At 41.4% G+C, this 22,351-nt stretch overlaps 2 protein-coding genes across 5 annotated transcripts in view; one reads left to right on the plus strand and one right to left on the minus strand.

Annotated features, from left to right (window-relative positions):
• Window positions 1-15,297, minus strand: part of PCBP3 (poly(rC) binding protein 3) — a 114,443-nt gene extending 99,146 nt beyond the window's left edge. The window contains exons 1-2 of one of the 4 annotated variants that reach the window (XM_053286238.1): window positions 15,167-15,234; window positions 10,564-10,659 (exon numbers count right to left, since the gene is read on the minus strand). The gene's annotated coding sequence lies outside the window, so the exon portion shown is untranslated. Of the gene's footprint in view, window positions 1-10,563; window positions 10,660-15,166 lie in introns of all 4 variants that reach the window. The other 3 variants (XM_053286235.1, XM_053286237.1, XM_053286241.1) reach the window with 3 other exon arrangements.
• A 1,073-nt stretch (window positions 15,298-16,370) lies between these two features.
• RAB17 (RAB17, member RAS oncogene family) overlaps window positions 16,371-22,351 on the plus strand; it is a 74,390-nt gene continuing 68,409 nt past the window's right edge. The window contains exon 1 of the mRNA XM_053286255.1: window positions 16,371-16,389. The gene's annotated coding sequence lies outside the window, so the exon portion shown is untranslated. The remainder of the gene's footprint in view (window positions 16,390-22,351) is intronic.

Consider the following 22,351-nt stretch of genomic DNA (forward strand, 5'->3'; position numbering starts at 1 on the left):
CCCGTGTTCTTTGAACCCTTTGCTCAATTATAGCTACGCCCCTGGCCATTTCCTCATCAAGAATTATCCCCCCCCAAAAAAACCAACAACAACCAACCTCCTTCCTTCTGGGAAGTTCAGTGGCTGTGCCTGCTGCTGCTGCTGCTTTTTCTTTCTCCCTCTTTCATTCTGGATCCAAAATGTCATTCATTTAATCTGATGAATTATTGTCGATTGAAAAAGGAAATGCCTCCCCCCACCTCCAGAAACACAAAAAGTGATGAAAGAGAAACCTCCCTCAAACCTCATCTGCTCAACCCATGTTTTGTGAAGCTAGACTGTCTCTATGCAGTTCAAGCACAACCTGGCAATTTCACCCATACATGTTGCATTTTGTAGGTAGCAACATTGCTGTTGCTTGTAACTTTGCCAACTGCTTATTCATGACAGAGATTCTGTGCTTTTAGCAGCTGCATGAAGTTCTTCAGATACAGCTTCCTGCCCCCCAGCAGACTATGATTAATTTAATACAGTCTTGCTCTTATGAGGAAATGGGCTGAGTTTGATTAGATTCATAGACCCATTATTTTTCTCAGTTACTTGCATAAATCTGACACAAACGATACATTACGGTTCTGAATCAATGAGCCCTTTCTCATGATCAGGGGAGGAAGACTTAAAATGCTTACCTCCCCTGCAGACAATCCCTTTCTTAAGGCTGGGTGAGCAGATCACTTGCTGCTACTGGCAGCCGGAAACCTGGAATGCCCCCAGAACTCCCATTATGCACCATGCAAGTGTGCAATGCATTATGGGTAGCTTCCTGATGAAGGCTGGGAGGTTACTCCTGTGTAAGTGAGTAGCGGAGCAAAGTGTGTAAGCGGAGGCACCGACACACAATCAGTTAGCTCGGGGTAAGAGCGCACTCGTGTCTTTGACCCTGGCTAACAGCTGGAGCTCCCTACAGGGTTTGCTGCTGTGCTGCTGCAGCTCCTGGTGATTCTCATGTGCAGGCGAAACCAGGCTGGACTTTCTTAGCCAGGTTTTGCATGTGCATGTGAATAGCCCTAATGATTCTGATCCTGTGTCTACAAGCAAGATACAAGCTGCAATGCAATGGTTTATTCATAATGTGACTTTTGTACATGTAAATGAGGGGCTCTTAGAAAAAGCTTCAGAAATGCTTTATAGCAACCTAAAAAGGGACATGGGGTTCCACAGGCCCTACTACTGACTGATAAATCAGTACCTCATTATTATAGTTCCAGCATGGGAAGAGGACAGTAACTCTTCTGACCTTTCCAGAGTAAGGAGAGAAAGACAAGGGCTGATATCCAGATTAACAGCACACTGGCAGAAGAGTATTTTCCATTGTACAAAGTGGGAGGTCAGTTTTTGGTGATCCTCCCTTCCCCCTGTAGCCTCTCAAAAATATGTCCTTGAGGTGTGGGGAGCCCTCAGGGACATATTTTCAAGAGGTACAGGTGGCTGCAGAGGAAAGGGTAGACCACTGAAAATCATACCTCCCACCTTGTGTGGTGGTGCATTATTGGGTTCATCTCTGCCCAGAACTTCTCTGGACTTGCTGTCTATGCTTACTCCCCCCCCGAAGAGCAGGGAGAGGAAAGGAAGAGCAGGTCAAATATGTGCGCAAGACTAAAAGCCTCCCCTGTCAGGTACAGGAGCAGTCTGTTGGAACAGGGCCTCAGTCTTTCCTGTGGAATTGTTAAAAATTATGCAATTGTACTATAAAAAGTATATCTTGAGACACATTGTTAAATATATTTGTCAGTTAACTTTTATTCAATCTATAAATACAATATGAATGTCCATTATGTCAACTATCACGAACACCATAGGTCTCCATCTGCTAGCACAGCTGATAAAGCCTTTCGACTTACATGTGACACAATTCTACTGCCTTTCTATCAACTGAACATAATGCAACAACCAATGACCTCCGCATCTGGGATTCTCCCCCTGCTTCACTCAGCCTGAACCCATTCATAGCTCTTGTTTTAATCCCACAGGCAATATCTTCCAAATAATCGGCCTTGGCTTTCAATCTCTTGATCTAGTCATGTCCCTAAAATCCTCTCAGTCCAAGAGCAAAGCAATCTTTATGGCCTCATTTCATGTTTTTGTTTGTTTTTAATCTTTGGAAATGTAGCAACACATTTAAATGCATGTGTTGCTGCATATAATAAAGATTAATGTGGTGCTGTATTTCAGTATTCACTAGTAAAAACATTTATACACAAATATGCTTTTGTGTATATGTTTCTATATTTACATATTATTTTTCTCATGGACTATGTACTTCTAGATATATTTCTCTATACTTCTATACCATACTTCTTCTAGGTGCTACTGGGCCACTGTGTGAAACAGAATGCTGGACTAGATGGGCCTTGAGCCTGATCCAGCAGGACTGTTCTTAGGAACATAGGAACATAGGAAGCTGCCATACACTGAGTCAGACCATTGGTCTATCTCGCTCAGTATTGTCTTCACAGACTGGCAGTGGCTTCTCCAAGGTTGCAGGCAGGAATCTCTCTCAGCCCTATCTTGGAGAAGCCAGGGAGGGAACTTGAAACCATCTGCTCTTCCCAGAGCGGCTTCATCCCCTGAGTGGAATATCTTGTAGTGCTCACACATCAAGTCTCCCATTCATATGCAACCAGGGTGGACCCTGCTTAGCTATGGGGACAAGTCATGCTTGCTGCCACAAGACCAGCTCTCCTTGAGGCTATTCCCATGATCAACAGAAGGTGGGCTAAGGAAGCTTAGCCCGCTTTCCATGGATTGTGGAAACCATCGGGTTCACGTGCGAGCCCGGTGCTCCCAAGGCAGCTAGCCCGCCTAAAACACCCTCCCCTTAAATCTATCTATCTATCTATCTATCTATCTATCTATCTATCTATCTATCTATCTAAATGAGTTTAACTCAGTTAACCTCATTTCGTGCTCGTGTGTTGCCGTGGCACATGATGACACACGAGCAGACCCTCAACCGAGAGGCTGCAAGCAGCAGGACATCCGGGAATTCCAGGGGCCATGTGGCCCCCAATCCCCACAGCCCCTGCTGGCTCAGTGACAGAGCCGGCAGCTGTGTGAGCGGCAAATCTGGCCACCCAGCTACAAGCAGCTGCCCGTCTGCGGGGAGAGCAGGCTAAGCCTTCTCCCCCCGCAGAACCCCGTCAGGCTCTTTGCACGTGTCGTATGAAGCGCCTCCTTGTGTTCTTACTAGTGTTAGACATATTAAAAATATCTGTTGTGCTGTTATGGTGGGGTTTTGCATGAAGAATAATTGAATTTCTGTTCTTCATTTTCAACAAGTTTTGTTTTTATTGTATTAATTTTGATTATACCTTATTGTTTCTGTCTTTAACTGCTGTATAGCATCCTACCAACAGTCATAAGGAAGCCAAAAGGAATGGGGGAGATAATGCTGCTCAACTGTAATATGAAATCAAACCATTGGTCCACCTAACCTACTAATATCTGACGGGCAGCAGCTCTCCTAAGTCTCATACAGTATCTGAAATTACTATTGGGGATTGAACTTGGAACCAGCAGTGGAGAGAGTGAGGTATAGCAGCGGGAACAGGATAAGCCAGAATACAAGAGGAGAGGTCAAATGTCTCCTCTTTGAGCTTTCTTCCTTCTTTCTAGTCTTTCTCCAAACCAACGATATGAGGATCATCAAGACCTTCCTGGTCTTAATGTGCTGCTCCAGTATGCTAGCCTGGTAAATGGAAAATAATCAGCTATCCAGCATTTGATCTTAGAAGAGCATACCAACCTGACATGTATTACTGAAACCTGGGTTGATGAGACAGCAAGTAACCTTTCTCAGATGTGTTTGTTAGGTTTCTCAATTCAACAGCATCCAAGACTGGGTGGGCAGGGACATGGGGTTACTAAGCTTTTCAGGAATTCCATCTTGCTCTTCGAGTTTCATGGCCAGCAACACATCAATTTCAAGTATATGTTCTGAGACAGGGCTCTGAAGAATTAGGGATAAACCCCTCCTGTATTCTACCACGAAAACCACATGGCTCTGTGGTTGTTAGGAGTAGACACCGAGCCAATGACACAACCTTTCCTTTTTTCCTTTTGGTGTACTCTACCCTTTTGCCCAACAATCCCTCTTCCTGAACTGTTAGAAGTGGCCTTGAGAGTGGTGGCAGAAGCCTTCAGGCTCTTTGTCCCAGGGGACATTTTTTTCCTCATTTATTTTGCTAATTTAATTTCTAATTTAATATTGTACTTATTTATAGCATACCCTCACCTTTTGAAAAAGAGCAGGCTTTAGATTATATAACTGTCCAATTTTATTTGTGCTTACTCAGGAGTAAGTTGCATTGAGTTCAGTGAGACTTACTCCCAGGAAGTGCATATAGGCTACTGACTAACTATGTAAACAGCTGTGTTGGCCTCAATCAAAACTGGCTAAATTGTGTTGTCTGCAGACTGGAGGGAAACAAGGTAGGCCCCAACATTCTCTGGAGGGAGAAAAGCAATCATTTAAAACAACAACAACAACAACAATAACCTCGAGTAGGTAAAAATCTCTCTATATAAAAGGACAGTGGGCAGGGGTCTGTGAAGAGAGGGGTTGTGAGGAAGGGAGGAGCCCCTTCAGGAGAAGGAAGCTCCTGTTGTGTGAATTAGATGAGGCAACAAGATGAACAAGATCTGTTAACTCAGGAAGGGACTGAGAGAGAAAGAAAAAAAGAAGAGAGGGGAAGACAGACAGAGAGGGAAAGCGAGCAGAAGAGAGAGAAAGAGAGAGAAAGGGCGGGGAATAGAAAAAGAAGGAAGGGCGAGGGATTGGTCCAAGCCTGTCAGTGGCCTTAGGGGAATGAGCAGCCATGGCAGCAGTAGCAAGGAAGGGCCCAATCAACTGCTCCTGCTGTTTGGGCCAATGGTGGAGGGAGGGAGGCAGGCAAGGGACAAGCCCGGACCTGTCAGCGGCCTGAGGGGAACAAGCGACATGGCAGTAGCATGGCAGTGGCATAGAGGCGGTGGCAGCGAGGAAGGACCTGGTCAACTGCTGCTGTTGCTCCTGTGGGGAGCAGTGAGGGTGAGGGTGGAGAGGACTATGGGGATGGGGGCTGCAGCTTGGCCAATAGGCACCAGTAATGCAGCAGCCATGATCAAGAGGGGTGAGGGGGATGGAGTAAAAGGATGGAGGAGTGACCAAGAGGGTTGAGGGGAATGGAAGCAAGCAGATGGAGGAGGAGGAGCAGGAGTGCGGCTCAGGTGAGGGTGGAGAGATCTCCAAGGTGAGAGGGGCTGTGGCAGGGGGTGAGGGGAGCAATCAAGTACTAGTGCACAGATGCTCTGCCCGGGTTAAGCTAATATGTATGATTGTGACACTCATTTTAACAATACTGAATATGATTTATTATTACATTATTTGCCAGTTAAATAAGCAAATAAAAGTGCAGGTAACATTATGTCCTGACTGACTCGAGCCCCACACATCTTAAATGCAACTCTGAGGTCGATGTGGACTACTCTGTGGCAGTGATGGCATTCAAGAAAGCATATTTTTCTGCCACGAGTGCATCCACCCTGAGTGCTCTTCAGTGTTGCTGTTCTGAGTTATGAGAGGTCTGTTACTCGCTAGACACTAGGAAGGGATTGGGGAGCACTTGGTGTTCTGCTGTGACCAGTCTGCAAAGCACTTTGGGGTTAAAGTAGCTTCTATTCATTCCAAACTTGACTCCACATTAATTGCAGATGTTATAACATGGGAAAATGTTTTCTTCCTGTCAGGTCACATGGATGCCTTTGTTTGTTCAGGGCCTGTAAATATTTGCAAGGGGGAGACCTACCACTTGCCAGAATGGAACTGGCCCAAGGGGTGCAAGAAGTGGTTATTGCTTCGTTAAATATGCCTCTATTCCTCTGGCCTGGAAAGTAGTAGTGGTCAGACTAGCAGATCTGAGCAAGGAGGAGGAGTCTGGATATAAAGGCACAGGATGGGGAGGGGAGGGGAATAGAAACTGAAACCAAAAGTGAACTGACAGAGCAAGTATCAGTACCAAGGAAACATTTTCTGAGTGTATACTCCACTGTAGAAGAGAAACACCTATCATGGCAGCAGGCTGTAAGACAGACCCTTTTTGGGTATTAAAATGGAAGTTTCCTTAAAACTTCCATTTTAAGGAAGTTTCTGTGAGTAAGACAGGCACATGTGCGAAATGCAGACAGTGCAACAAAGAAATGTTAAGGCCTGGTTGCCTGAATGAAAAAGCGTTATGAGAAGTCTGTATCTATTACAGTGTGTAACTACTTTATAAAAATGAAACCTACATCTATCTCTGAGTATGTATTAAGGTTATATTAGATGAGAATGTACTTTTATAGAAAATGATTATATTTATTTATTTATCAATTTTTGATTAAATAGAATCTTCCTGAGTAGTAATTTAAATTGTGATTTAAATCATTAAAATTGAGTCCTTCTGTGAAGCGATTTAAATCATGATTTAAATCGATTTAATTTAAATCAAATCAATGCTGCCTAGGAAATTTGCCTGGGTCCTCTCCCAGTTTTCCACTGCACTGTAAAAACGTTTCTGTTCTGGAGGTCATATGTTTTATGATGTTCCTGCTAGAAGACCACATGATATTTGTTTTTGTTTTTTGTTTGTTTGTTTATCATATTTCTGCCCCACCTGACATTTGCATCGCATGGGGGTGGTTGGCACCCTCGCTCTGGGCCACCCCAGCAACCCCCAAGTGCAGTTATGGGGCTGCTGAAACCTCCATTCTTCCCTATGGAGAAAAACCTTAAAGCCGCTTGTGAGGTGCTGGGTTGGCTCAGAGTGAGTGGTGGTCTAGTGCAAAGAGGGTGCTAACCCATGGGGTACTGGGTTTTGTTGTTTCTGAAGTGTTCTGAGTGTCAATTCTTTGGTAGCATATAAGATTGGCAATGACAAAATCTTGAATCCACTCTCATTGCTAACTTTAAAGACACATACACTTCAAAAATCACTTACAAATCAGCCCTTTGCCCAATTCCTTTCAAATTTTCTGATAGCTTCCTTGCCCCCCTTGGGCACTACCACCCACCACACTCTGCTCTAGGCCACCCCTTTGCCCCTGACGTGAAGCTATATATTTGCTGACACCTCCATGCTTCTTTATGGAGAAAAACTTTAAAAATGTGTAAACTTCAAAAATCACTTAAAAATCAGCCTTTTGCCCAATTCCTTTCAAATAATTCTGATAGCTTCCTGGCCCCCCTTGGGCACTACCACCCACCACATTCCGCTCTAAAACACCCCTTTCCCCCTGACGTGAAGCTATACATTTGCTGCAATCCTCATTATTCCCTATGAGGAATTCCAAAAATTATTTTAAAATTCACCAATAATCAGAGGAGTGTCCGATTGCCTTGGGGCTTTGTGGGTGGTAGGCACCCCTGGGTGCCTACCATCCACCCCACTTTTGTGCCCCTAGGTGCACCACAATAGGGGATAATGGGCTGGTTCAGGCCTATTATACCCTATGAGGAAAATAATTTAAAATAATTAAAATATTCATTAAAAAATCGTAGGAGTGTCCGATTGCTCTGGGGTTTGGGTGGTTGTTGGCATCCATGGGTGTTACACAATAAGGAATAATGGGCTGGTTCGAGTCCCATTATACCCTATGAGAGAAAAATAAAAATAATTTTCAAAAATTCATAAAAAATTGTATGAGTGTCCGATTGCTTTGGGGTTTGGAAGGTAGGTACCCATGGGTTCCAGCTACCATCCCACCAATTTTTGGAGGTCCAAACCAGTTCAAACCAGTTTGAACTAGTTTGAATCAAACCACCCCCAGTTTGGTTCGAATTCGAACCTGCAGCTCGAACCTGATGGCTGGTTTGGTTTGGTTCGAATTCGAACATCGAACCACTATGGTTTGAATTAAAACCAGTTCGAGTTTGAACCGGTTCGCACATCCCTACTCACCGCTCAAATATGTGTTTTCAGTGCTAGATAATATAGCGGTAGCCCATCTTCTCTTGGCAAATGTATCACAAGTCAAATCCAAAAGGTGAGATGGAGCCAGCAAAGTGTGCAGCACAGTGCAAATGCACTATGTGCCGATGTGAAGAGTGCTTTGATGTGGTTTTGTCTCTGTCTATTGTATGAGCTGCAGAAGGAGAGCTGGTCTTGCGGTAGCAAGCATGAATTGTCCCCTTTGTTAAGCAAGGTCCACCCTGGTTTGCATTTGTATGGGAGACTACATGGGTGAGCAGTACTGTAAGATATTCCCCTTAAGGGATGGGGCTGCTCTGGGAAGAGCACCTGCATGCAGAAGGTTCCAAGGTTCCAAGTTCCCTCCCTGGCATCTCCAAGATAGGGCTGGGAGAGACTCCTGCCCGCAACCTTGCAGAAGCCACTGTCAATCTGTGAAGACAATACTGCGCTGGATGGACCAACGGTCTGACTCAGTATATGACAGCTTCCTATGTTTCTATTTTCCTATGAATGAGGCAGGCAGGAGTGCAAGCTTGACTCCCCGCCAAAGCCAGGTCTGCCATAGTTGGGCCCTCCTGCCCCTGCCAAGCCATACTACAGACTCCTGTTCCTTTGTGCCACTTCTGACACCTGGCTGGCCATTCCTGAAGGAATGTTATAATTAAACATGTCCCAATATGAAAATAATGCATCTGAGCATGTTTATAGTTCCTTTCTCTCGGTAGGGAGTGCTGGGAGTGCTGGTGCTTGTTACTGACCAAATAACCAGAACCAGCAAAGGCAATCTTGAGACCTAGAATTGCCATTTTTAAAAAATTAAGCAACCAGCCCCAATATAATTTCATTCACAAACTGGAAAGTGTTATCACCAACCTGAGAGAAGTCTGTTATGCATCATGCCTGATAATGGTCAACTTTGTCACTGTTCCTGGTCTGACAAAGTTGTATCTGTGATGTTCTTTCACTTGTCCACCTCCCCAAGCCATCAAAAAGTAATCTTTTCTAAATACTTTTATGTAAAACATCACCAGAGTGGCTGGAGACAATTTATTTACTTATTTATTTAGATTTGTATGTTGCCCTACTCCCATAGGACTCAGGGCGACTTACAAGCAATAACATACACAATTATGACTACAGGGAGTCAACAAAAATGGGTGAACACGTTACCACCAGTAGTTTCCAAACTTTCCAAACTCAGGACTCATCAGTAGCCCCAATCTGCAACAAGAGATTCACTTTTAAACTGTTTTCAGTGCTGTCTTCTCCTTCTCCCCTTCTTTCTTCTTCCTACTTTCCATCTTCCTATTTTTGTTATTTGCCCCCACTTTTTCTCTCATTCTTTAAAAATCCTTTTAAAAAGATGGTGATGCAACCCATTTAGGTCAAGGTGTAACCCAGTTGTGGATCTAGACCCACCAGTTAAAAATCAGTACTCTAGATATTAAAGATTAATTACATTGGCTTGGACTCTAACCTCCGATCTGTCGTCAGAGCAGAGTTGCATTCATAGTATGGACCTACCTTCCTTCCTTCCTTCCTTCACTCCCTGCATCTCCTGAAAATCTATCCCTGAGGACTGAGAGACCTTCCTGAAGAGCAAGGCATGTAGCACAGGGAGCTGAGGCAGGAAAGGAAAATACTGAAAACCAAGGGCTCTGTGTGTGAGCAGAGGTGCCTTCCACTCGCACAAACTACACCTTTGGATATAAACCACTATTATCTTGCTCTTCCTTCAAGAAACACCATACATAGCCCATCTCCACTGTATCCTCGTAACAACCCTGTGAGGCAAGTTAGACTGTGGGAGTGTGATGGGTCATTCAGAGGGCTCCAATGCTGAGCAGGGCTTTGGACCTGAATCTCCATCACTGTACCACACTGAAAGCATACTATTAATGAAGAGGAAAACAGGAATGTCAGTTGAGGCTTGTCCTAATGAGCCAGGGGAGCATGAAAGGAGGCAGCTCGGGGTGCCCCACCCCACCCCAGCCATGCTGCCTGCAGGCTAGTAGGGCTGCACGGGATGGCCAGCCTGCAGGAGAGAGAGGAGCGACTTAAGCTGCCTCCTTTGGTGTGATAATGGCTCTAATGTGTCAGTTACTTAGCAGCTTAGCTTATGCCTTAGAAGGCATAACTCTGTGCTAGATAGGAGGGACTTGAGACCAGAGTGCAAGGCCCCTCTCCTTCCTGCTTTAGCTGATCTTGCCCCTCCTGTGCTAAATTGTCAATGGATAGGGGAAACCAACTAGCACTTTCAGTAACTACACGTTCTTTACATGAACCAGATACAGAATTATTGTCTGAGAAAGCTATATTCAAGGTAAAAGAGGAACGTTGATATTGAAAGTAAAATGGATTCATCTAATCGGTGTTAGGTTAACTCCTTAGACCATCTCCTCAATTATTTTGCTTACAAAGACAATGGATCTCACAAATCATTATATACTTTTCAGCATCCAGAGCCTTATAAGTGAGCACACTCGGTTCTGACCCTGACAGCAAGCTCTAAAACTGTCACTCTAGATCTGTTTTCACTTCACCTAAGTCTCAGCCTGGATTAAAATCATTTTTAAAAAATAAAATTAAAAAAAACCTTATTCTTTGGGAGCAATCCACAACATAGGTACATCTTCAGTAGGTTTCAATTGGATTTAAGAAGGCATAACTCTGTGCTGGATTGTGGTCTTTTCTGTGTAAGACAGATTTTTTTAAAAGAAGGGAAAATACACAAAAATTGAATTAGTTTATTCTAACAAGACACTTCCCCACTGATCTACTGAACACACCCAAAACTGTGGGGAACCATGAAGATTCATTTGGCAATAGAAAATTGTGCTTGAAGGAATAATGACCTACATAGTTAATGGCTACATTATCATAAATATATAGGTTTGTCCTTGACTCTGAATGACTTTGTGTTAGATTGTATGGCTCTGTTTCAGTGTATATTGTCCATGGATATCTGAATATAATTATTCATGTAATACACACTATACAGGATAGATAGCCTGGGCATAGACAGACACTTCTGTGTGTGTGTTAGTGTAATCAGACTTGTCCAAGTGATGTCCATTTTGAGAGCTGGTGTGGAATAGTGTCATGGCTAAAAGTCTAAGCTACACATAAGGAAATTGCTTGTCTGAATCTTGCCTCTGTTGTGAACTCAAAGGTAGCCTTAGGCAAGCCACAATATCAGCCCCAACTCTCCAGCTGGACTATGAGGATGATAATGCTACTGATGATAATACTGATGTGGATGATAATAATATGTAAAAGTTGTTATGAAGATTACAGGAAAGTAACACATGCTTTGAATACCTTAACGGTGCTAAATAAATACTAAAATCACTTCATGGCTGGGGCAAGGAAGGAACTGTCATTTCTAAGATGAGCTGGGCAAAGGGCTCACTCCAATAGCAATCTCAGCATCAGGGCAGGATTTTGGCAATTCCTGAAATGTCTGCACTCCCCTTAGAACAGGGCTGCTCCACTTCGTCCCTCCTTAAAATAAAATAAAATAATTTATTTTATTTATTCCTTTGGCTTCTGTGGCTGGGGATTATTTATTTATTTACTTACTTACTTATTTTTATATGCCTCCTAATATAGAAATCGCTAGGCGGTGAACAGAATTAAAACATAATATAAAATATAAAACATGCAAAATTCATAAAAAAATAAAAATCATAATAGTTAAAAACACATTAAAATTTAAAAATTTGGTCTCAGTTGAAGGCCTGGGAAAATAGGTACATCTTCAGGGTCCTCATAAAAACAAACAGAGAAGTAGATGCTCTTATTTCAGCAGGGAGCATGTTCCAAAGCCCTGGGGCAGCCACAGAGAAGGCCCGGTCCCGAGTTGCCACCAAACGAGTTGGCAGCAACCATAACCAGACCTTTCCAGATTATCTTAATAGGTGACAGGGTTCATGACAGAGAAGGTGCTCTCTTAAGTTATGGGACAAAGTCCAATTATGAGAATTGGACTACAAAGTCCAATTAAGGGAGTTGTAATCCAAAAACAGCTGGGGAGCCAGAGTTGAGCAGGCTTGCCTTAGAATCATCACAGTTTCTTTAAAAATAGTCATACTGTTGTTCACTTCCCCAGTGAGGCAAATCTACTGCATTCAATGCAGAGGAGCCTTCATAGGATTTCCCTTCCTCGAGAGTTAGTCCATTTATGGAAGACAGCAAAGGCAGACACACCACCAGCTCTGGCCTGTGTTTAAGGCCATAGGATTCTTTCTCAGGCCAATTCACTAGTTCCCTACACCAGTGGTCTTCACTGTTTTCCAAGGGGGGAGCCACTTTGGCAGGACCTTTAATGGGAGAGCCATTCCTCCATTATGCCGGCCTCTGCACAGCCCTGTGCTTTTCTCAGTGCTGGGAGAGCCCTTTAAGAGAGCTTTTCCCCTTACAGGAGCCCCCTGCACTGGACAAAGTGTAGTACTGCATTGTCAAAATGGTTGCCTCCACATAGTGCCAGGGGCTGGACAGTTGTGCAGAGTATTCACCTTTGGCCAAAGCTTCACACAGGGCCAATAAACAATTAGGGAGCCACATTTATGGTTAATGGGGGCCACCACTGCCGCCCCAGGCCAAAGAACACTTGTGTGGTCTCATTTATGACACAGGCACAAATCTCTTAAATAAAAGTCTATGTGTGATCATTTGTTTTGTGCTGATACATCATTACCAGATATAAAACCAAAAATAATATAAAATATATAATATAAAATACAATATTTTAATGCTATATTAAATATATTTTTATATAAAATAATATTTAAAAACAGATATAATTAACACTATTTTAGCCATTCAACCTTGTATCTATACAAGAGTGGGCTTTTGGTTGTTTCTGAATGTTATCCTTCCCCTGGAAACTCCCCTCCCACGCTAAATTCCGAAATGATATCTCTGCTTCCCATCAAAGTAGTTTCCTGCATTTTAAATGGCGATAAATAATTATTTAAAAGTAAAGATACCAATGTTACAATATTGTCAGGGTTTCAGTATTCATGAGCATGCATTCATATACACACAGGCTCACAGATATACATATTCAATGTGCTACGTTCTTCTTTCAGTTCCATTCTTGGTTTGGACAGAACACTGTGCTTGTCATCTCTACCAACCTTCTGCCAACAATAACTGTTGTTCTGAATTATTAGCAGCAAAAATGTTTGCAACTGTATATTGATTGCAAAATCTATAATTTGACACTGACCTTTCTGGACAATTACCATAATAAGCTCACCAGCTTCATTATATCCTGTAATGTGTAAATACAGCAGCCATAGCTTTATGTTTTCCATTACATTTGTAGTGTGAAATGTGGACCATAGTTAGTCTCTGATAGAGCTAATGCTAAGAAATGCTTCCTCTATTATACTATCCATGCAATATGAAGAGCAATCCTATGCATGTTTCTTGAGAAACAAGTCTCACTGTGCTCCAGGAAGCCTTCTCCTAGATAAGTGTGCCTAGGATTACAGCCCAATTCTCATATTGTAGTTGGGACTATATGAAGTAAAGAAATAATATGGAAGCCATTTTTCCATCCCATTATTCAGAAAACCTGCAGTTGGATCTCTGCAGTAGCAGAAATATATATTTGCTCTTCTGAATCACAAAACACACAGTACTTCTACACTCCTAGTATTTTCTAATTAGGGCTGAAATGCTGCAATCAGATATGCATTTCATTCCTCTGATTTCATTGGGAATTATTTTACAACAGAATGTAACAGGTAACAGGCAGGCTGTTGGGACACAGCGTACCACAATTAACAATGTGGAAGGAAATGGTGGAATTTGTGCTTGTAAATATGTAAAATCTTCATATTTCCTGCACTGTGTACTACAATATATAGAAATATGGGGGTCAATATATGTAAAACAGAGAAATTGTGATATCATTAAGTTGACTTTTTGATTTGAAAGAAGCTATAATATGGCTGATAATATTAAGAATTTACAGAGATAGAGCAAATCCGTTAAAATGTTCAGTTGATGAAACTGGAAAGAAAATACCCTAAGTATTTACTTTCCCGTAATCTAAAGCATTAACTTTAAAATCGGGAATTGGGAATATCTATAGCCAAATGCTACTCCCCCGCCCCTGCATTTTTAACCCATATGGAAATACAGACCTGGATTAATATTTGCTTAACATTCTTTTCATTCTATAATAATTAATGCATATTCAAATGTTATAGTATGTGATGTTTGATTTATTTTAGGGAAATTAGAACACAGCAAGAAACACATTATAAATAAAAAATTAAATGATCTCTCAATAAGACAAATTCCAGAATGTAAATATTACTACAAAGAGATCTGCAAATATAATTGCTCTAAAGTTACTTATTTAACAGGGGCATCAGATTTTAAACTTACACATTCTTTAATGTAGCTCTGCATTATATTGAAATAGATGTCAGATATCAAAATGTGTTTATAAAATTGGTTTTTGATGTCAGTTTGATTTTATATTAGGCAACTCTTACGGACAAAATTAAAATTGACTACCACCCTTCTTTTGGTATTAGTTTATATGTTTTCCTCCCAAATCTAACTTTATTTATTAATTCTCTGTAAAGCACAAGATTAAGAGAAGAAACAAAATATTAAATAACTTGTTTTTTACATATAGATTAGGTATTAAATTAAAAGTAATAATGAGTTCCATGACAATGATTTGTGCTTTTTGTAATAGAGCTTTCCCACCACTTCAGAATTATGAATATTCTAGATCTGATATACTCCAGTCCATACTGAGGTTGGCTGAATATCCAAGAAACATATATTGAGAAACATTTTCTGTCATGTTTACGTTTAATCATCACACTACATTATTTGAAAGACACTAATATGTCACGGTATTAGGAGCAATGGTACACATAAACACTTGAGCAAAAATAATGAAAGCTATTCACTTACAAGATGCCACCATTAACAAGGTTTCTGTTTGTTTTTCCAAGAGAAAATATTAAAATCCATGATGCCTTGTTTTGGATTTCCTATCAAGTGATCTTGAGAAGATCACGTAATACATTTAAAAGACTTTAGGATGCGTTTATCTCATATGCTATAGAATATTATCAGTGTGTCCCAGTAATACACACTGGGGTAGAACACTTTTTTTAAACAGCAGTTGTGCTCCGCCAAAACAATATTTTAAATCTTCTTACCTCCAAAAAAGCAGCTTTGGAAATGATTTAGTTTGATGTGGGTTTCAAACAGATGGTCAGTCTTTCTATGTTGAGAAAAGATGAAAAATGCAAATGGATACAATTACAGTGATATCTTGTTCAAATGCATAGAGGTCTAAAACCTCATTGGCCTCTGAATGAGAGCCATGTGACTTGGGATGAAGTGCATGTGACCTATTTTCTCCCAAATCCTTTGGTTTCCTTGAAATGGGAGGCAAACAATAGTGATGTTTTTGTAATTTTGATGTCTTCTTTTTAAGCCACTGAGCAAATCAGTTGCCCTCAGGCCATGAGACTTCAGCAGACAGGACATTCCCCATGACTGGGGAGACAGATCCAGCAATTAGCCAGATATTACTACTTCTCAGTTTGGAATCCGTTTCCCCCCTCCTGTTTTAGGTGCCAGATGGAGAACAAGCATTCCCATCTTGAACATATGCACATAAACACATCTGCCTGCCCATTGCAACATGCATGCAATTCTGGCTACATCACGTCTAGACCTGCAATATTGTGCAAAGTCAGCATATCTTAGTGGAAATATATTACTAATATTAGTGTGATATAAGGTGATTGCAGATGCACCTTGGTAATGCACCTTGTATATTGTCTGTTCTCTAAAATACTCTTTCTGGAAGTTTTTATTTTGGGGTGGGGGTGCATATTAAAGAGATATAACAAGGAATCAAAACCAATTTATTGATTCATATTTCATTTTACATTTTTGTAATTCTCTTGGCAGGCAGCTGAAGAGACCACATCCTTCTCATATCTTGTTTTGGGGGACTGGCTGAAAAAATATAGATGCAATCATGGTTCATTGTGGCAACTGCTAGTACGTAATAGGCATAAAATAAAACATTCTCTGAATTAATCTGAAAGGTTTTGTTCAAAACAGATAAATCCATCACTTCCATAACATCATTTCTAACATATATTTCCTTTCCTGGACATAGTGATTGCTAATAATGGGATAAATATGATTGGAATTTGAGAAAACCACTCCTGGTAAGAAGAAGAAAGTAAAAATGTGGAAATAAAATTTTGCAGTAAGATTGAAAACTGCAAGTTGAAACCTCAAATTTTACAGAAGTGCCTTTTTATACCACAAATGATGAAAAAATCTGTAACATTCCCTACATCCCAGGTGTTCCAGAACTGGCAGGGCCAGGAAGAGTTGCTGGAAATCCTGGATTATAGAAGTAAGTGATGTTCTGAACTGTGATCTGCTCCTAACCTTTGCTTGTCTGGGTTTTTTGCTCTCCCCATGATCATAGAGTTCTTGAAGTGCTATAACTCTGAGCAGGGCGTTTTTCACCCAGCAGGCTTTACCGCAGGTTTATTGTGAGGTTTTACTACAAATTTGACGCCCCCACCCCCCAAAACAAAAAACAACACACACACAAAACCCGATGCAAAAAGTGGATTTTTTTACCCTGGATATAAACCGGGCTACACTCTAATGTACAATGAAAAGTCTGAATTGTATGTGAAGTGCTCCCTGACAGCTCACAGGGACTTCTGGGCAAATCTGGCTGACCATCCATTCCGAGGAGATGTGAACTAAAGGTCCTGTGTGGAAAAGTGAGGAGATGTGAACTAAAGGTCCTGTGCATACCATCCATTCCGTGGAGATGTGAACTAAAGGTCCTGTGTGGAAAACACCCAGGCTTTCTGTAAAATATTGCTGCTGTGTTAAGTCACTGATGATGCTAGTGTTAAGTAAACAATGGCCATGCAATCAATGAAGTTTTTCCATTGCCACTCTTTGCTTGGAAACAAAGGACTGTTATCAATAATTTTAAAACAGGAGCATGAAAGTATAAACAGCAGCAGCACTTTCCAGTTCCGAATCTGCGTTGTCCTTCACTGAAAGGCATTTGACTAAACCAAGCTAAACCAACCAAGTAATCTGCTATATAATTATATAAGATGGCAACATCATTTTAGTTTCCTCCCCCAGCAGAAAGCCAGCTGGATTAAAGGATCAAAATAAGTGCTCTTTAGATTAAAACCACTGTGATTTTCAAGAAGAGGATGCCTTTGGGATAAAGCAATGTAGGAGAATTGTTGTAACATTTATCTCAGCACATAGTTTACTGGAAAAACTAGTGAAAAGCATTTAATGGCATTACACTTTTCTCCTATAAAAGTACAGATCCAGTTGGTGCATTTCAGAAAGGCATCATGAGATGATTCTGTTGTCTCTGGGGAAGCACACCTATGAAAATGTGCCTGGGCCCTCCATGGATACACCTTCAGCATTGGATAAACACAGATACATATGCTGTCTCCACCCAAAACATTCATTCTCTGCCCTGAACATTAATGCTTAGAATGCAGTGGATGGGTGTTCAAACCACTTTCACTACACTTTAGCATGTGGTTCTGTCTTCACTCTTCCTGACCATGTTCTGCCATGATTGTGGGAATCACTGTTGTGAAGCTGTGGCCATATTCATGGAGGGGTGATTCCATATGCTAAAGTTCTTTTAAATAATGGGTTATTAATTTGTTTTGTTGTTTTTATTCATGAGAGCCATTTGGGTCAAGCAGTCTAAAAAATTATGCATCTCATGGAGCCCTTTTGCAAAGTGTTAGCTATTTTAATTTAATTTAAAATCCTTTGCGCAATTCTGTGAGGAGGAAAAGCTGCTGATAAATTATCAAAAGATGAAAATAACGATCTTTGCCAGGAGAGTTAAGGACAATAGTTGGTATATCAATGGCAACAGAATAGACCAGGCACACTGTTTTAGCTATCTAGGAATAACCTTCCATTCTGCAGGTCGGAGAGATGCACACCTAGACTGTGCTTCACAAGTAGCACAGGGGAGTGCCTCGGCCATTATATCCTACTCTCATACCAAAGGAGGGTGATATGTCCCTGTGGTTTTGAAATTATTTGAGGCAAAAGTAGTAGCACAGTTACTATACACAGTCTAGTGCACAGTGGGGTCCTTACTTTAACCTTGCCCAGATAGAGACAGTACAATCTAAGTTTCTAAGATCAATTATGCAAGTCCCTAAACATGTCTCTAACACAGCATTAAGATTGGAATTAGGAGTCATGCGAGTGGAAACCCGAGTGTGGATTACCACCCTTAACTACTGGCTGAAGGTGGTATTCTCACCAATGGGTCTTGCCCCACTGATGCTTGAAGATAGTTTCCAATCACAGTGGAAGTCAGTTGTTAAAGAAAAGCTTGCCTTTTTGGCTTTTCCCTTGAAGTACTGCAATCCTTGGGCTACGAACAAGCAAAAAAGGCTGTAAAGCAAAGAATATTGGATATGGAATGGCAACAGGAGATAAGCAAGGCCCCAAAATGACTTAAATCATGGAGACATGCTTTTAGCACCAAGCCAGCTGATTATTGTCAAGCCCTAATAACTTCCAAATATCGTAGAGCATTTGTGCTGGCCCGCTTTGATGTATTGCCTTCAGCAGTTTTATATGGTAGATATGGTGGGATTCCTTATTCTGAACGTTACTCTCCATGTAGCACACAGGCCATAGAGATGTGGGTCATGTTTTATTATACTGTAATTTGTACAGGGATTCATGTGAATCATTAATTTTACCCTTGATTAAGGACCTACCAGGCAGAGGAGATGAAGCATATATTTTATTTCTCTTATCAGACCATCAAGCCCACGTTACCCAACGTGGCTAGGTTTTGTGTAATAGCAATGAATATACGGCGGCATCTAATGGGTAATCTACTGGAGTAATCTACTATACTACTGTATATTCATAAAGTTGTTGTTGCTATATTATTGTATGGACCTGATCTTGTGTTCCCCCTACCTCCGCCTTCTTGCTTCTGTACTGGTCAAATCTATCTATCTATCTATCTATCTATCTATCTATCTATCTATCTATCTATCTATATTGGTTTGGAAGTTTATCTATCTATCAATTTAATTTTTTAATTGTTTGACGATATTTCTTGTTTCCTGCCTTTCATGAAAGGTTATGTTCTCCTCCTCTCCAGCTCTGGAACACACATCAACTCCAGAGCACAGAAGCCACTCCCCACCCAAATACATACACAGGGCAGCCCTTCCTTATACATTACAGGACTCTGAAATATCTTGCTATGGGTTAGCATAGCATCATTGAGGCTAGCATCATTATAACACTAAGAATAAAATCCAGGTATTTTTGACATCAGGCTTTTACTGCCTGTTGAAGAGTATTAACATTTTGGATGTATCTTGACTTTTTTTTTTTTTTAAGCAAGCAGTGCAGTGCATTTAATCAATGGCAATGTCCTTGCCTTTTAGAATGCATATTCAACAATTAAAAGGCAAATTGGTTGTGGCATGTAATTGGTCAAGATTGCCAGGGCAGGATGAGCTGCACTGGTAGTCCAACTAGTCACAAAAACCATCAGATGTGTGTTCTTCGTACCATCCTATATATGAAATTCCTCTTTGCCCCTAGCAAGGTTGTTGACCATGTTCCACATTGGGAGGGGTATTGCTTTCTGACTAATTATTTCAGAAGGGCGTGAAGAGAAAGCAGGAAACAGTGAAGAGAAAGGGAACAAATGTTCAGGATCTTTGTTCTCCCTTAGGGCATGATACCATGGGGTGGGGGGAATACACTTCCTAAATCAATACAATTAATTATTGGCTCACCTTCAAGTTCATATTAAGCGGAAGGGTCAAATTAAGACATGATTTGGTACTGATGGACTGTTTCCTTTCCCCTCCATTCTGTACATTAGTATGATTAAATAAGGTGGAAATAGATTCCTTCATCTGTTATTTATAACACTGAAATTCAAGTGGAAGAGAGGTGCAATTGAACTTTATAGTATTTTGCTATGCAGCTGAGACAGAAAAGATTAGAAGATCCAAGACTTTTATTATTATTATTACTATTATTATTATTACATTTATGTCCCGCTCTTCCTCCAAGGAGCCCAGAGCGGTGTACTACATACTTGAGTTTCTCTTTCACAACAACCCTGTGAAGTACGTTAGGCTGAGAGAGAAGTGACTGGCCCAGAGTCACCCAGCTAGTTTCATGGCTGAATGGGGATTTGAACTCGGGTCTCCCCGGTCCTAGTTCAGCACTCTAACCACTATACCACGCTGGCTCTAGAAATTCCCTCTTTGTTTAGTATTGAAGAACAATACATAATAAAACATATTTTATTAAACATATATATTATAAGATTCAATTAACTCACTTAATGAAAGTTTTTGGATAAATTTCATTTCTTATTCTTATTTATATAGGTTTCAAATCAGATGTAGCACAAAATTGGAGCAAGGGATCTTATACTCTCTCCTATAGAAAATAGAATCTAATCATCAATACTTAACAATGTTTTTTGAGCTTGTGGGTTTGTGGGGTGGAGCTCATACCAAAGAGTATTGGGGATGTCTGGTTCTGTGCTCGGATTATTTCTATTTTGTATGTCATAGCTGGGTTGGTTCTCTCCTCTTTAGACTGCCTGACAGTATGATGATCAATCAGGTTGGGGCATATTTTTTTTCCCTTGAGGGGTTCAAGATTCTTTTTCGATAGCTATTGATGCCTAGTTTTGGACCTTCTAGACACAATTAATACTATTGTATTTTTCTTATGTTCTGGTTTTGATGGATATGACTTTGTATGTAAACTTGCATGGTTCTGTTGGACTCTCAGAGATGTAACCTTTCTGTTTCTACCTATAATACTAATAAAAACATTTTTGGGAGGGGGAGGTGGAAATCACTGCACTCCTTAGTTGCTCCATTGTTACCATTAGTGGACGCTATTCAAACTCACTGCAACAGAACTACCCTTTTATCAGCATTGGTATCCATCAAATGATATGTGGTGGCAAACTTATCAATGCTGAATTAGAATGACATCTCAAGTTCAGTAGAATTAGTAGCCATGCTTGTGCATACAATTGTAGCTGTAGTCTAAGCTAAGTAAAAATGCCACTTGAGAACAAGTGTGCTTAATAATGATTCAGCTGTGACTGCAATAATTTCTCCATGTGAGTTTGGATAGCACGCATCACAACTGAGAGTGCAATTAGGTGTGACCTGCAGGGTTCATTTTTTAACCTTAATTTCAGAGCCCGGTGTAGGGCTCTAAACTTGATCAAAGCAGCAGCAAGGGAAAGGAGCGCTTTACCTGTTCACCACGATCTGTTTTTCTAATCTAAATAGCCCTTGTCACTTACTTTCTCAGTTAAGGGGAAAAGATACTAAGGTCGTTCATATCACCAAAATCCCTGGGGCTAGGAAGGGCTGTGGGGAAAGCGGGATTATACCCACCTTCCCTCACCTGTGCTCCACCACACCACATGCACATATGATCAGCACAGTGGAGATGTCTCCAGCAGGGATCTGTAGGAGGAAGTCCTCCAGTATCCCACAGTCCACTGCATGGGCAGCCATGGGCATAGCTAGGGGAGAGGGGGCCCGTGTACACCCTGGTGGCCCCTCAGAGTGAGGGAGATAATGAAGAAAATAGGGAGGGGTGGAGCTGTGGAGTCCTCAGTGGCTGAGGGACCAGGTTCTTTGAACCCTTTTGCTCAATTATAGCTACACGCCTATGGGCTAAGCAGAGAGGCTGCCCACATCAATGCAGCAGCTTCCAGCTTCCTGGCCACTCTATAGGTGGCAGTCAAAGGTTGGAAGTGAGCCAGGCTGCCGGGAGCTGCTGCAAAGAGCCCTGATCACACACATGATCAGGGCTGTATGCTAAGATGGGGCCTCTCCCCTCTTACTTTGGTTAAGCCCAAGGTAAAAAGGTAGGGCAGCCCTGCTCTGGAGCAGCAGGGTAGGAGCGGGTCCTGTGGCTCCACACAAACCTCTCTGCCCAGGCTTTATTGCTCCACCCCTGCTGTAGGAGGGTAGAACATTACTGTCTGATGCCCAGACTAATGAAAGCTGTCTCTGGCTTTACATATCTGTTCCCCTGTCTGTCTTTTGTATTAAAAAAAAGAGCTCAGGTTGGGGAACAATTTTAACAGAGAAATGAACCACTGCTCTGTTCAGATTTCCAGGCTGGCTGCAGTCCTAAATGGAGCACTCCTTTCAGGGGCTGCAAATTTTTCTTGCAGGTCCCATTTGTATGGTATATTAGTTAGATCACCATCCCAAGCAAATCTGTTTTTGCTGGATAATAAAGGAAATTTTTTTTGGTGGCAT

The sequence above is a fragment of the Hemicordylus capensis genome, chromosome 1, assembly GCF_027244095.1.
Source record: "Hemicordylus capensis ecotype Gifberg chromosome 1, rHemCap1.1.pri, whole genome shotgun sequence".
NCBI classification, from domain to species: domain Eukaryota; kingdom Metazoa; phylum Chordata; class Lepidosauria; order Squamata; family Cordylidae; genus Hemicordylus; species Hemicordylus capensis.